Genomic DNA, 12,920 nt, shown 5'->3' with positions numbered 1-12,920 from the left:
GTGATCCTCCCTCGAGAGCCCAGGTCTGGTTCAAAGCCTCGTCTGAAGTAGAAGCTTCGTGTTGACTTTCTTATTCTAAACTGGTGTTCTGTCTCTAAAAGATCACCCCCAAATTTTGAGTTTTGTCCACCTCAAAACCTAGACGTCCATGTTAATTACCCCTCAATCTTTGCCGTGGTCCACTTTATGCTACTATCAGCAAGAGGTGACTGGCAGGCAGGGGCCAGCATCCCATGCACTCACCCACAGAGGTGGTTATGAGGACATGTTTTAACGTGGAAGGAAACACAGGAAGAGCGATGGGATAAAGTAACCCAAACAAAATCAGAAAAGATATTTTCTGTTTCATCGAAAAAGACTTTTTATAGAATTGATGAAGGAAAATAATAAAAATTTCTTCCCCTGTATTTACAGCTCTTCACAAGCTCATTCACGATGTTGTATGAATCATGACCTTTTATCCAACCACCTTGGAAGAGCTGGGACACCTCGGATTATCTTTTCTCTTTTATTTACCAATAATATGGCTTTCTTCCATCACTCTATGTTGCTGAAAAATAACTGCATCATATTTCTTACCAGAAAGCAACTGCCACTGGAACTTGCCCTGGGAAGCAGGGAGTGAGGCTTTTTACCAGGGCCTCCCAACCTGCGGCGCACGGTACTTAGGGCAGGTTTCCCGTGACAGTGATGTTATGAGGGGCGCAGAGCATGCTGGGTAATGCCAACTGCAAGCATTCACACTGTATTAATTAATTCATCACCTAAAAGCTAAGTATTGATTTTTTAATGGTTTTACAAATCTATTTAAGCTTCTGTGATGTGATTAAGAGGATGTGTGTTTACTGTAAATTATCTAACAAGTACAATGGTACTTCTCTCAGACATAGCAAACAATTTAGCTTGTGAGAGAAGAGGGGGAAAGCTTCATTAAGGTATTTTCCCCAATACTGATCATTTATTTAATAGCCATTAAAATGTGGCTTAAAAATCTGTTATTTACCACCACAGGTTCTGTTTCTTGATTCATGTTAAAATTTAATGATTACATCAATGATTTTTCCCCTAATCCTACTTCGAATTACAGTAGGATAAATATTTTTTAATTGCTCAAATTAGTCACTTTAGTACTGACTGAAGAAGTGGTAGAAATATTCAACGTTTCCTTTTCATTTCCAAAGAAATAGCTCACAATTCATTTGGAAATATTTCCATGTGTATTGATAGCATTTCCTCTATCTTTTATAATATGGGAAACAAGGCAATGCAATCTACTGTTAAGTCATAAAACAAAACAGGCTTATCTCATACATCTGCTAAACGCAAAGTCATGCCATTTATAGGATAAGCTGATTTTCAGTAGCAACTTAGGAAACAAACACTTTGAGGTAATTGCTTTCAGAAGACATGATTGTGTAAATGCATGAGGCAAGACAAGAGGCATTCCTGTACCTACACAAAGTTCTGTGTGTCCTCTGGTGACATTCAGCAAGAAAGCCACCGGTAGGTGACCATGCCATGCATGCTGAGACTTGTCCTCTTCGAGGAGTCTCACTGCAAAGTCCTATCATCCCTTTAGTTCCTTCTAAAACCATCATAAACCCAAATTTGGGGTTTGGAAAGAAAGAAAGCACAGTAGAATGCAGTTCAACCTAAACTCCAGTTCGCCTTGAAACATTTCAGACAAGGCTGATATTCACGATGGAGGCGTCCAGAGCATGTTGCTTTGATTTTAAAAAGACAGTGTGAAGAATTTTTGCGACTGTGTGTGTGGAAATAAAGACGAGCTCGACATTGATATGGGAGGCATTTAGGTAAAGCGGTTCCTTGCTCTCTGGCAAGGTAGGAAAATAGTCCAGTGCTCCTCTCCCACTAATGGGCCTCGCGACAGCTTTGGGGAACCTGGTGGTAGAGGATCACATGGCTGCGGATTGTCCACGTCCGCAGCTCCTACTCTGGGGGAGGAGGCAGTGGCGTCTCTGTGGGAGCAGTTGCTGCGGTTACTCGGTTTGCAGATGACATCCAACTGGCAGTGGAAGGCGGGAGGCTATTTGAAGCTACTCATCATGTGGAGATGAAAGCAGCAGAGTGATCCTGCTAGGCCTTCTGAGGGCATTAATTAGCAGCAGAGTTAAGGTTGCCGTGGCTCCCTGACTTTCTTAAGTCAAAGTTATTTTTTATTCTCAGTGTCAAAAAAAAAAAAAAAGGAAGGAAAAACCAACATCAGAACGCCTCATATTTATGGATAAGAAGAAAGTGCCCCTTTTTTGTAATTAAAACTAAAGAGGTGCATGTGCAGTCAGTTTTGGCTTAGGGAAAGATGTGTCCTTTCCGGAGGTTTGGTTCCTTCCGAGTTCCCTTCAAATAATCACCATTTGGCACTTCTTAAAAAGTGTGCATAATTGGGATTTTTAAAAAGGCTTTTGTAGATTATGAAGAAATCCTCTCAATTGTGGTTAACTTCAAATAAGCGTTTGGGCCCTCAAAACGAAATTAAACATTTCCTATTTACATCTCTGTGCACACAGCCCAGGCTTCCCGCCCCTGTGTGCTCCACATGAATGCAAACCCACGGGACACTTGATTATGCCACCAACAGAGCCGCGGCAGAGAGCTCCATCATCCGAACCCACTTTGGGCAAGGCCCTCACCACACAGCACACGTTCCTCAGGGTGAGGGCATCCCCAGGCAGCTAGGTGGCTCTGATCAGTCTAGAAAAGTCCCTGAAGGAGGGATCTCGGGAAAAAGAAGATAATAAAATGTGACTTTCAATATCAGAAAGGGAAAAAGAGTGAGTAATCAACAAGAATTCCTAGGATTCTTTCATTGTTTTCACAAAGTTGATTTAATAAACCTCAGGCTACTTCCTACTGAATACAAATACAAGGGAAAAATCACTAAGCAAGAGTTTAAGCAGCGAGAGAAAGCACTCTGCCATTCTCAAGTGTGAGATTTGGGCAGAATGAATTGACATTTATTCATTCAACAAACGTTTGCGATATGTCAGTCACTGGTCTCAGCGCCCAGGATGCGGTGGTGAAGGTGAGACAACAGCCTCTGCCTTCACGGAGCTTCCTGTGCCACAAAGAGGAAGGCCATCCCTCAGTAGGGAAAGGCGGACGGGAAGAGGGTGGGGGAGGGTGAAGCAGGCCACGCAGTGGGTGAGGAGGCGGGGGGACCTCGTGGGCTTATTGAGCAAATGCAGAAGCCTTGCTGCAGACCTAAACCTCTGCTGCCGTGGAGTGCTCCCATCGCCCCACAGGTGGCCCGTGCTTCTCCAGGTAGATCCGACCCTGAGATCCGTGTGGTGACCCTGATGCGAGGATCCCAGGAGAATCACCTACAAGTAGTCCTGCACTAGGGACACATCTGGGGCGAGTCCTGGAAGCTGCCGGTTCACGCCCTCTGCCTCTGTCGTGGCAAGCAGGAGCGTGGAGGCCGAGAGCTCAGTGGGCTCCACATGCACAGAGCCGTGGGGCTTTGTAATCACAGTGTGAAAGGTCAGGTGCCAGTGGCCAGTGCACCTGTGATGAGAAGCACAGCCTCTGATTGACAAGCCTGGGACAGGGCCTGTGAATGAGTCGGGATGGAGGCCTGGCTGTCCCCCTCTCCAGGTTAAGGCGTTTCACCATTCCCCTTGAAAGCCGGTGCGGCAATGAGCAGTTTACTCAAAAATATGTGCATGCCACATCTTGGCATCAAGGAAATAATTAGAGATACAATCCTGGCTTATGAAGGGGGTTGTAGCTGGATATCAAGCTATGTAGAAGGTCCTGGAGAAAATGCCATGCTCTTTCCTGCTCTGGAGTCTTGGTTAAGTAGCTAAGTTTTTGGAGACCAGCAGAGGAGGAAGTCAAGATGAAGCCAGAACTGGGGACAGGCACTTAGTGTAGAAATAGGGGATCGGTCAAATTGAGGAAATGGAGGCCATGAAAGCCATCTGCCTCTGGAAGTTGGAGTCTGCCCCTGGGAGATTGGAATGTCAAAGATCTCCAGAGCCCATTGATTATCAAATTTGCCTGCCTTTATCAAGGACTGCAAGCAAGGAGCTTCTAATTAATGCCCCTTGGGTCCTTACCTGCCTGAATCACTTTGGCCCTCCCCCTGCCCCCTCCGCTTCTCACTTTTTGCATCTCACCTGCAAAACCAGGCCTAGTCAGTAGGCAGGAAGGAGAGATAAGCGGGGAGAGAACTGGAGAACAAGAGACCTTAGCCTATAAAAGATGTAGGGCGTGCTCACTTCTTGGGACTTTAGAACATCAGCCCTTGGGAGAAGTCTGTATTATTACTACTTTTTAATAAAACCTGCTTAATATGCTTGCCTTGGCCTGCTTCTCTAGTGTTCAGACTTCAACATTAGAGGGAGCAGAACTTACCACCAGTAAACAGCGGTATCAAACAGAGCCGTAAGTAGAGTCCCATGAGTCTTCAGGATGTTGCCAGAGCTGGGCTTGAAGACTCCCTGCCAGGTCCCCAGGGTCTGGGATGGAGACTGTCAGAGCAGTCCACGAACAAGCTCCTTAGCAGGAGCATGACAGAAGTGAGCCATTTCATCCGAGTAGCTTCATGGACCAGGCATTTCGGCGCTCTTAGTTGTCAGCCTCTGTTTCTATGATCGATATGACCGCGGATGGCTTGAAACAGATCAGCTTCTGTTGCTTCTTAATCTCTGCATGAGAAAACTGATCTGAAATTAAAGGCTCTGGAGGGGCAGCATTTGCTATGCTTCTCAGGTTGTTCTGGCAGCTGAGGTTGAGCCCAGAAGTCCTTGTTCCATCCCTGGAAGACCACCCAGCAGCCTGGTCCATCAGATACCAGTTGATGACCATGTGGTGTTCAGAGCCAGTGGAGGGAGAGTTCCCATGGGGGCCAGAGCAACTGCTTTAAAAAGGCTCACCGTGCTGAGTGCTGGGAATAGTTTCCGTGTTCTGCGGAGACCTTTGATGGTGTTCCTAAATACCTTCAGGGATGCAGGATCGGTTCTTCACTGAGTGGTCATCGATTTCCATCTCGTGGCAAAGAAGAAACTGAGAAGACCAGTCAACTCCTTAAACAGTCTTGACCTCAACCATGTGTTCTAAAGTATCAAGTGGCATTTCTAAGAATTTTAAATCTCTCTTTGGAATCATCAGTTACCTAAGGAAATGGTTTTAAAACTGTGTCTTCTTTCCTCCTCCCCGATGCCGCGAGCCCGCCTTTGACCCATGTCGCTGGGAAACGTGGCATTGATGTCCACTGTTCCTCTCGTCAGTGTGGGAAGCCGAATGCGACTTCTGTCCAGCCTCCTTCTTGATGTGGCAGGACCCTTCCTTGTTATGAACCAGAGGCCATTTCCGGATGACACCATGCTGCTCAAAGTCATCGTCACTTAAATGGAAATCCAGTTTTAGCCCACATCAACGTAAAATACCAGTTAGCAGGGAGATGATACCGTGCCTCCGGTTCATGAGCCACGATCCACTCCACCACCATGCCTTCGGACCAGAGCGCGGCCATGGGCACGCGGCTCTCTCTGGGGCTGTTCCCAGGAAGTGTGCAGGGCCCCCAGCTCCTGGGCAATGTCAAGACCTGGCCGGGTCTCAGGCCCGGAAAGATGCCATCGTTCTGCCCTGTTCTGGAAATGCCAGTTGAAATATGTGAAATATATGTATTTTGAAAATGAGAAGAAATCTTTGATGAATTTATGCTTCCGTTGACAAAGTGTCACAGTACACAAAACTGAGGAGCCAGGCAAAACAGAATTCAGTTTCCACAAAAAGCTTATTTTTAAATATTTGTTAGAGATTCCTTTTATATTTTAATGGATATCCCTGGAAGCTTTGGTTTATTTTTAATGGCATTGTTATATAATCCAGTAAAATAATTTAAAAAAAAAACACCAAATTTAGACAATGTAAAGAATAACACTGGGATTTCAAAAATATTAAAAACTGTGAGGCAGACTCTACCTTAATGGTATGTTAGTGAAGATTAACTAACCAGGTTGGTCCATATCACCCATGCTAAACTTTAAAAAAATGTAACATCAAAGAATACCTGTGAAAATCACGGTTCATCTTATATTCCATTTGGTAAATGTGTACAAAATATTCTAATGTGTTTTCTAGCAAAACCATCGACCTGCCAACAGATCACGACTGTACAATGAGGCCAGCAGTGAGTGAGAAGCACACTAGGACTCTATGTTGAGCAAATAAGAAGAGCAACTTTGATTCTTCACTGTGTCTTCAGTGCTTAGCTCAAAGTCCCACACGGGGTGATTAGTCGTGATATGTGAAGGACAGTGATCCGTCAGTGTACAGCTGTATGACTCGCAGAGCATTGTATCATGGACAGAGAAGCAGAGCTTGCAGCAGCTCGCCCATCCCCTGAGCAGCTGGACAGGACGGAGTGAGCGCCATCGTTCCCTGGAGTTGGTCACGTTGCTGGTCCTGGAGTTCACCATCCTGCATAGGACCTTGGCCTGTGCGAGCGAGCACGTCAACATGAACACCTGCGGACCTTGAAAGATGGTCAAGAGGAGCCATCAGAGAAATGCCCGCAAGGAGGACGTGCTGGGGATGGATTCCATGTCACTAAACAGGGTTGAGCCACGTCAGAGTGGTAACGGCATGCTCGAGGGCTGCGTGAAAGACCGAGTGCCTGAGTTCCAGTTAAAACCTCACTGAAGCGTGCGTACACACGTCAGTGACAACACGCACGCGTGAACCACGGGTTTCTTGCTTTGCTGGAAAGCGCGTCTCTACTCTTCCCTGAGAGCAAAGCTGATGTCAGGCTGTGGAACTACACTAGCCACTCCTAACTTATGCCTGCACTTCTAATAAGGGCCACCTTCAGCACGGTGCACTCTGTCACTGGGGGTGGGTTGGGGTCTAGTCGAAGGGCTCTGCTTCCTACAGTCCCTTATGGAGTCAGACTCCTCCATTTTTTCCTGCAAAATCTTTACCGCCTGGTTTCCCAGGGAAGGGGTGGCAGGGAGGATAGGGCAGCAAGAACCATGGCTCTGGCCCAACCTGCTTGTAAGAGGCCCTGGGAAATGCTCTCTGCAGTGGAAAGTGAGAGGTCTGGTCACCAAAGACATATTCCCATCTTCCTCCCTTACCTAGAACCCACTCACTCCCACCCATGAGGAAGACAGCCAGAGCGCCACTTGGTTACTGTGTTCCACTGTCCGCAGGACCCGCCACGTCCTGTCACTTCTGGATGTGGCTTCCTAGGTTCAGTGACAGACAGGTTCCTTGCCACTGCTCCCCACATACACGTGGTATTCCATGGTTGAGGAGGGGCAGTAGCTACCTTGAAACTACAGCCTGATAAAAGGGAGATGGGCGGTTCTACTTCCTTATCCAGAAGCAGTAAGGCTGGGCTTTAGGGTCTCTCCACTCTACTTCTGTCTTTAAAATGGTTGCTTCTTTTGTGATCTTCTTTTTCCTATAACATTTTGCCAAGTGCATTGAATAGTATCCGAGAATCCCCAGGAGTTTGAATATTTCCAGATACTTTTACTAGATAGCTATTAAGTGTAGCATGTGCTGGTTTGAGTGAGTTTATAATCCAGTTGGAGAAATAGGGCATATACAAAAACAACTGTAATAAAGATATCAATTTCAATACACACTGAATGGCTAGTGATTAATTTTGCAATTTAATCTTTTTTTCCAGTTCAAAGAAAGGAAAAGTCCCCATCTCAATTCAGATAATGGGAACCATTACAGATTTCGAGGAGCAGCAAATCAGAAGAGGTTTTGAAGCTTTTGTGTAACTAAGCCTGTATGCTTGGGATTTAGCAACGTGGCACAGGAGCACATGGACGTGTGTACCTCCTGGGCCTTTGTGTTGTTCCAGATCATGCTGGAGTTGAGAATGTCAACGGCTCTTTCCAGGCAGAGCTGATCCATGCAGAGTTCTGATTCTCACTGAATCTCTCATTAGCTAAAGAATCCCAGTCTTCTGAGGAAAAACATGGTATTCTTACTCTCTGTGAGTTTATAAATATCTACTGATACTTTAAGTTGAGCATTGAAAATAATTCATTAAATGATAGCTGTAATGAAGTGTGAAATAAATTATGTGTTTGTTGGTGATAAAGATCATTGTGCTAGGCAAAAACATATTTATCACACAGCGCTGACAGTACAGAGCTACTGTACTGGAGAACTGGAGAGCCCGCTGGACCCCAAACACACCAAGGTCAGTTGCTCCTCACACCAGCACAGCAGTCTTGACTGACACACCTGCCCCTGGGTGGGAGGCTGCCCCCGGCACCTCAAGTCCCCCACCAGTGGCTTGGGAATCTGATCCAGCAAGCCTGGCCTTCAGCTGCTTTCCAGGGTCTGAGGAGGAAGCTTTTTAAAAGAGAAACTTCCCTATGACTGATGGCCCCTCTGTGCCCACCAGGGTGATTGAACCAGACACCCACCTAAGTGGTTCAGCATTCTAGGTCTTTATGGAAATTCAATTATTTGGAGGTGAGACATTGCCACCATCTTCATCTGTTTCTTATATAATATTTCAGTACTATGAAATCATGCGTTTGCTCGAGTGTTAAGTAAAAACACACAAAGTAGCATGTACGGCTACGTACCTGGATTTATCAGGTATACTTTAAAGATGATTGTAGTTTACCTGTGTTGATAGCCATTACCTTAATGGAAAGATTAGTTGATTGTTCTTTTCCCCTTTTTATTTTTGTGCATTTTCTGTGTTTTTCATAATAGACATTATTTTAAAATCTTTCCTAATAAAATATCAACTATCAACAAGCTGGATAAAACGCATGTGTTGGACGTGCGTCTGTGTGTAGCTGTGTGTAGAGTGTAGGTCTGCTCTTTGTATTTTGATGTTTTGCTCTTTTGTTCCTGGGATTGAACTTGGGGGTGCTTTACCACTGAGCCACATCCCCAGCCCTCTTTGTTTTTTATTTTGAGACAGGTCTCTCTATGTTGCCTGGGCTAGCCTGGAACTTGCAGTCCTCCTGCCTCAGTCTTCTGAGATGCTATGATTACAGGAGTGTGCTACTGTGCCCATGCGGGTCTGTGTGTGTGTGTGTGTGTGTGTGTGTGTGTGTGTGTGTGCACCTTTCCAAAAATTAAGCACGTACTAATGATGTGACCTACATTCTGTGTCTCAGTTTTTTTCTTTATAAAAGTGGGGATAATATAGTCGGGTGTGGAGGCCACACCTCTAATCCCAGTCACTGGAGAGGCTGAGGCAGGAGGATTAAAAGTTCAAAGCCAACCACAATTTAGCAAGGCCCTAAGCAACTCAGAGAGACTCTGTCTCTAAATATAAAATATATAAAAAGGTCTGGGGATGTGGCTCATGGGTTCAGACCCCATTACCAAAAAAAAAAAAAAAAAAAAAATAGGGATAACACTATTTAAGAGAAATATTATGAAGATTAAGTTAATATGTAAAAAAGCATGAATAATGGTGCCAAGAAAATAATAAATGCTCAATAAATATATTTTATTATTATTATCATTATTTGTGAGCAATTTATAGAAAGATATATATACTCAAATAGAATTGAACACCACAGTAGTTAATATTCACCAATGAGCTTCTGGGAATTGATTTTTCTCCCTTATTAACTTTTTGTTATTTGTACAATAAGCATCCACAATTAGAAAGAAATACATTATCTTACAATGTAAGAAGTTCCTTATCTTTGAAGTGAATTTTGTTTGCCTAAAATATTGCCCGGTACATTTTAGGGACACTCTTTAAGAGCTGGATGGAAAGCAATACAGGGAAATTATATTGCACACAAGGGGATTTCCTGTGTGCCTTCTACAGATGTGTTCCCAGGGGATAGGTTTTGCTTTTGGGTAACATTGTGCCTCCCTGGTTTACTAGGTCTGAAGGTACAGCCCACTCTTGCTATCACTTCCTAACTCCCCCTGATGTAAACAAGGCCACCTTCAACACAACACACTTAGGTTAAATTCACCATATTTGGTCTCATTTCCAAATTACATTTAAAATTGCATTTAAAAATCACAGAACCCAGGGACTCAGAAACTATTGCTAGAGGGCTACTACGTTGGTCCTGAAAAAGTTCTTGTCTCTGGTATCACAAGGGAAAGAGTCCCAAAAGAGGTGCTGCTGGGATCGTTGGAGGAAGACTGGATCCAAAGGGACTTCCTCCTTCCTGAAGACTCTGTCAGGCTGCAGGCCTGACCCGAGAGACGCTGGGCGGTGAGGGAGCCCTTTCTGCTTCCTGCCAGCACCACAGAAGCCTCCTCCAAGGTACTTACAGTCTCAGGAGGTCCTGGCACACTTGCTAGATAATCCAGATGGACTTGGGTAAGATTCAGAGATACTCTAGCCTGGGATACAGAAAGAAGAGTGGAGGCGGGGCACTCCCTCACCTGGAGAAGGACTCCACAAACCTTGAAACACACGGTGCATTTTGCTGTGTTCATGAGGCGACTGAGTCTCACCAACCAACTTTCAGAGAATGGCCACCTCCTTCTCACCTAATCACTCTTTTTTTTTTAAATCATTAATCATGGTTTAATTAAGGTAAATATGCAATTTTAACGATTTTTGATGCAGTAATACAGTATGTGTTTGAGCTCATGGAAACTCGTAAGAGCCTCACTGTTGAGCTACTCCACTAGGCTTCGACCCTGCACAGTTCCAAGGTTCCAGAGAAAAACCTGGAGGCTTAAACAATAACTTGCACCAAAACAGTTCTCTTCCCTCGGAGGATTCTTACTTGGGACAGTGACAGCTGAGGGGTTCAGGCCTCATGTCAAGAGTATCCTCTGGTCCCATGCAGACACAGGGTCGTCAGCAAGAGAATGGAGCATTTCCTGGTGGATACGGATCAGGTCCAGTGAGGAGAGCAGAGTCCAAGGAAAGATGTCACTGAGCAGTCTCCAGCCCAGATTCCACCAGGTGGAGCACACCTGCAGGGAAGAGGCTTCATTTTTTTTTTTTTTTTTTAGTTTTTTTTTAAATCATCGTTATGGAAATGTGTACTATGACACTGTCCTAAAGGATTTTCTAAACTGCCTTCAGCACATTGTGACTCCCAAGAACTGAGCAATATGTTGGCAGCCAGCAGCACTGGGGGGTCCAGGGAGCAGCAACTCAGGAAAGGAACCAAGCAGAGGGACCTGGAGGACAGCATTATCTGGCAATGGTGGGGGCCTTCCGAGGTATGTCTAAGACATCCCCTAGTAACATTTGAGGTCACCAGTGCCTGAAAGTGTCATGGGTGGATACATGGGGTGTGTGTGTATATGCTGGCAGAGGTGAGGTACAGCACAAAATTCGTCAAATACAGTTGAAAAAAATAGTAGAGTTCTATGTAGTGGCTCAAAAAACTTAGCTGGTCCCCAGAACTTTCAGAGACTGTCAACTCCACATTCTATCAACTATAAAAAATAAATTCCTTTGCAAACTTCAATTTTATCTATTTGATTTAAAAATTAAAGAAAATTATCAGTGGGCATAAAGTCTCAATTATGCAAAAGGAATATAAATTCTAGAGACTGGCTGGATAATCATGTCCCTTTAATTAACAACACTGCATTGAACATTGAAAAGTTTAAAATGGTAGATTTAATGCTGTGTTCTTATTATAATACAGCAAAAAAAAAATTAATGAGAGAAAATTCCACCATTATCATTTGGTAGAAGATTATAAACTTGGTTCTGAAGTGAATTGCCTCTGTGGAAATTAAATCGAGAGTCACTAAATTAACATGTATATCAAGGAACTCAGTATTAAAGGGTCTAACCATTTTCTTTGATAAAAATATAAAAAATAAGTTTTAAAACAGGTCAAAATATCCCAACTTTTATTAAATCAAAATGGCATGCTAACCATTAATTTGAATTAAGGTATATCTTAAACCTTCTGCTAAATTCAGTCAAAATCATTCAGCTTTCTCGGAAGTTATCACAAATAGAGAGATAAAAGCAACACAATTATGGGCTGAGTTCAAACAGGGACTCAGTGCCTCTCTGTCAAAGTCCTGCTGCCTGACTCTCTATGGCTGTTTGGCTTGAAGAGATTATTTTTCCCAGTAACAATTAGATCTCCAGACACATTAACCTGCCCCGTCCTGTGTTCTTTTAAGTGCTGTTCTCCTCATTATCATAGTTCACTAAAAGCTACACATTTTTAAACCACTCAATCATTTACACTTAAAATTGATCAAAATTGACAGAGGTCACCTCGGGCAGGGGTCTCAGATGCTTCATGTGTGTTTCAGTCAGTTTTTCGTCACTGACAGGAAGAAAAAGACCGGCCAGGAACGACGTAGAGCACAGAAAGTTTGTCTGGGGTTCGTGGTTCCAAAGGTTCAGTCCGGACACAGCCCACTTCACAGCTCTGGGTGGAGGTGAGGCAGAACATCATGGCGGAAGGGTGTGGTGGAAAAAAGCAGCTCAGGACCTGGCAATGGCGAAGTAGACGAGCTCAACTCACCAGGGACGAAATATAAACCCCAAAGGCATGCCCCACCCTGTGACCCACCTCCCCCAGTCACACCCCACCTGCCTACAGTCACCACTCATTAACCCACACAAGTGGGTTAACACACCAATTAGGTTATAACTCTCCTAATTATTTCACTTCTGAGAGTCTTGCATAGTCTCACATGAGTTTGGGGGGACACCACATATACAAACCATAACAATGTGAATGGTTGGTCTACCACACTTTGGTCTCCAAGTCTCAGGAAATTTCTCTGATCCAATTGCTACTGTTTATTCCATTTTGCATCAGACTCTTCCAAACAGCTGAATAAGTAGCTTCTCTTTCTGGTCTTTCTGGTGAAAAGTCCTCTCAGCTCATGCTTGGTTTTGTTTCTGTAAAGTCTTGTATTTCATTGTCCCAAGCTTTTCAGCTCCTATCTCAGCACATGCAATGTCTCCTGCACACAGCTCATTTCATACATGT

Source organism: Sciurus carolinensis, chromosome 7 (genome assembly GCF_902686445.1).
Source record: "Sciurus carolinensis chromosome 7, mSciCar1.2, whole genome shotgun sequence".
Taxonomy (NCBI): Eukaryota; Metazoa; Chordata; class Mammalia; order Rodentia; family Sciuridae; genus Sciurus; species Sciurus carolinensis.
Note: the sequence above shows the minus strand (reverse complement) of the source record.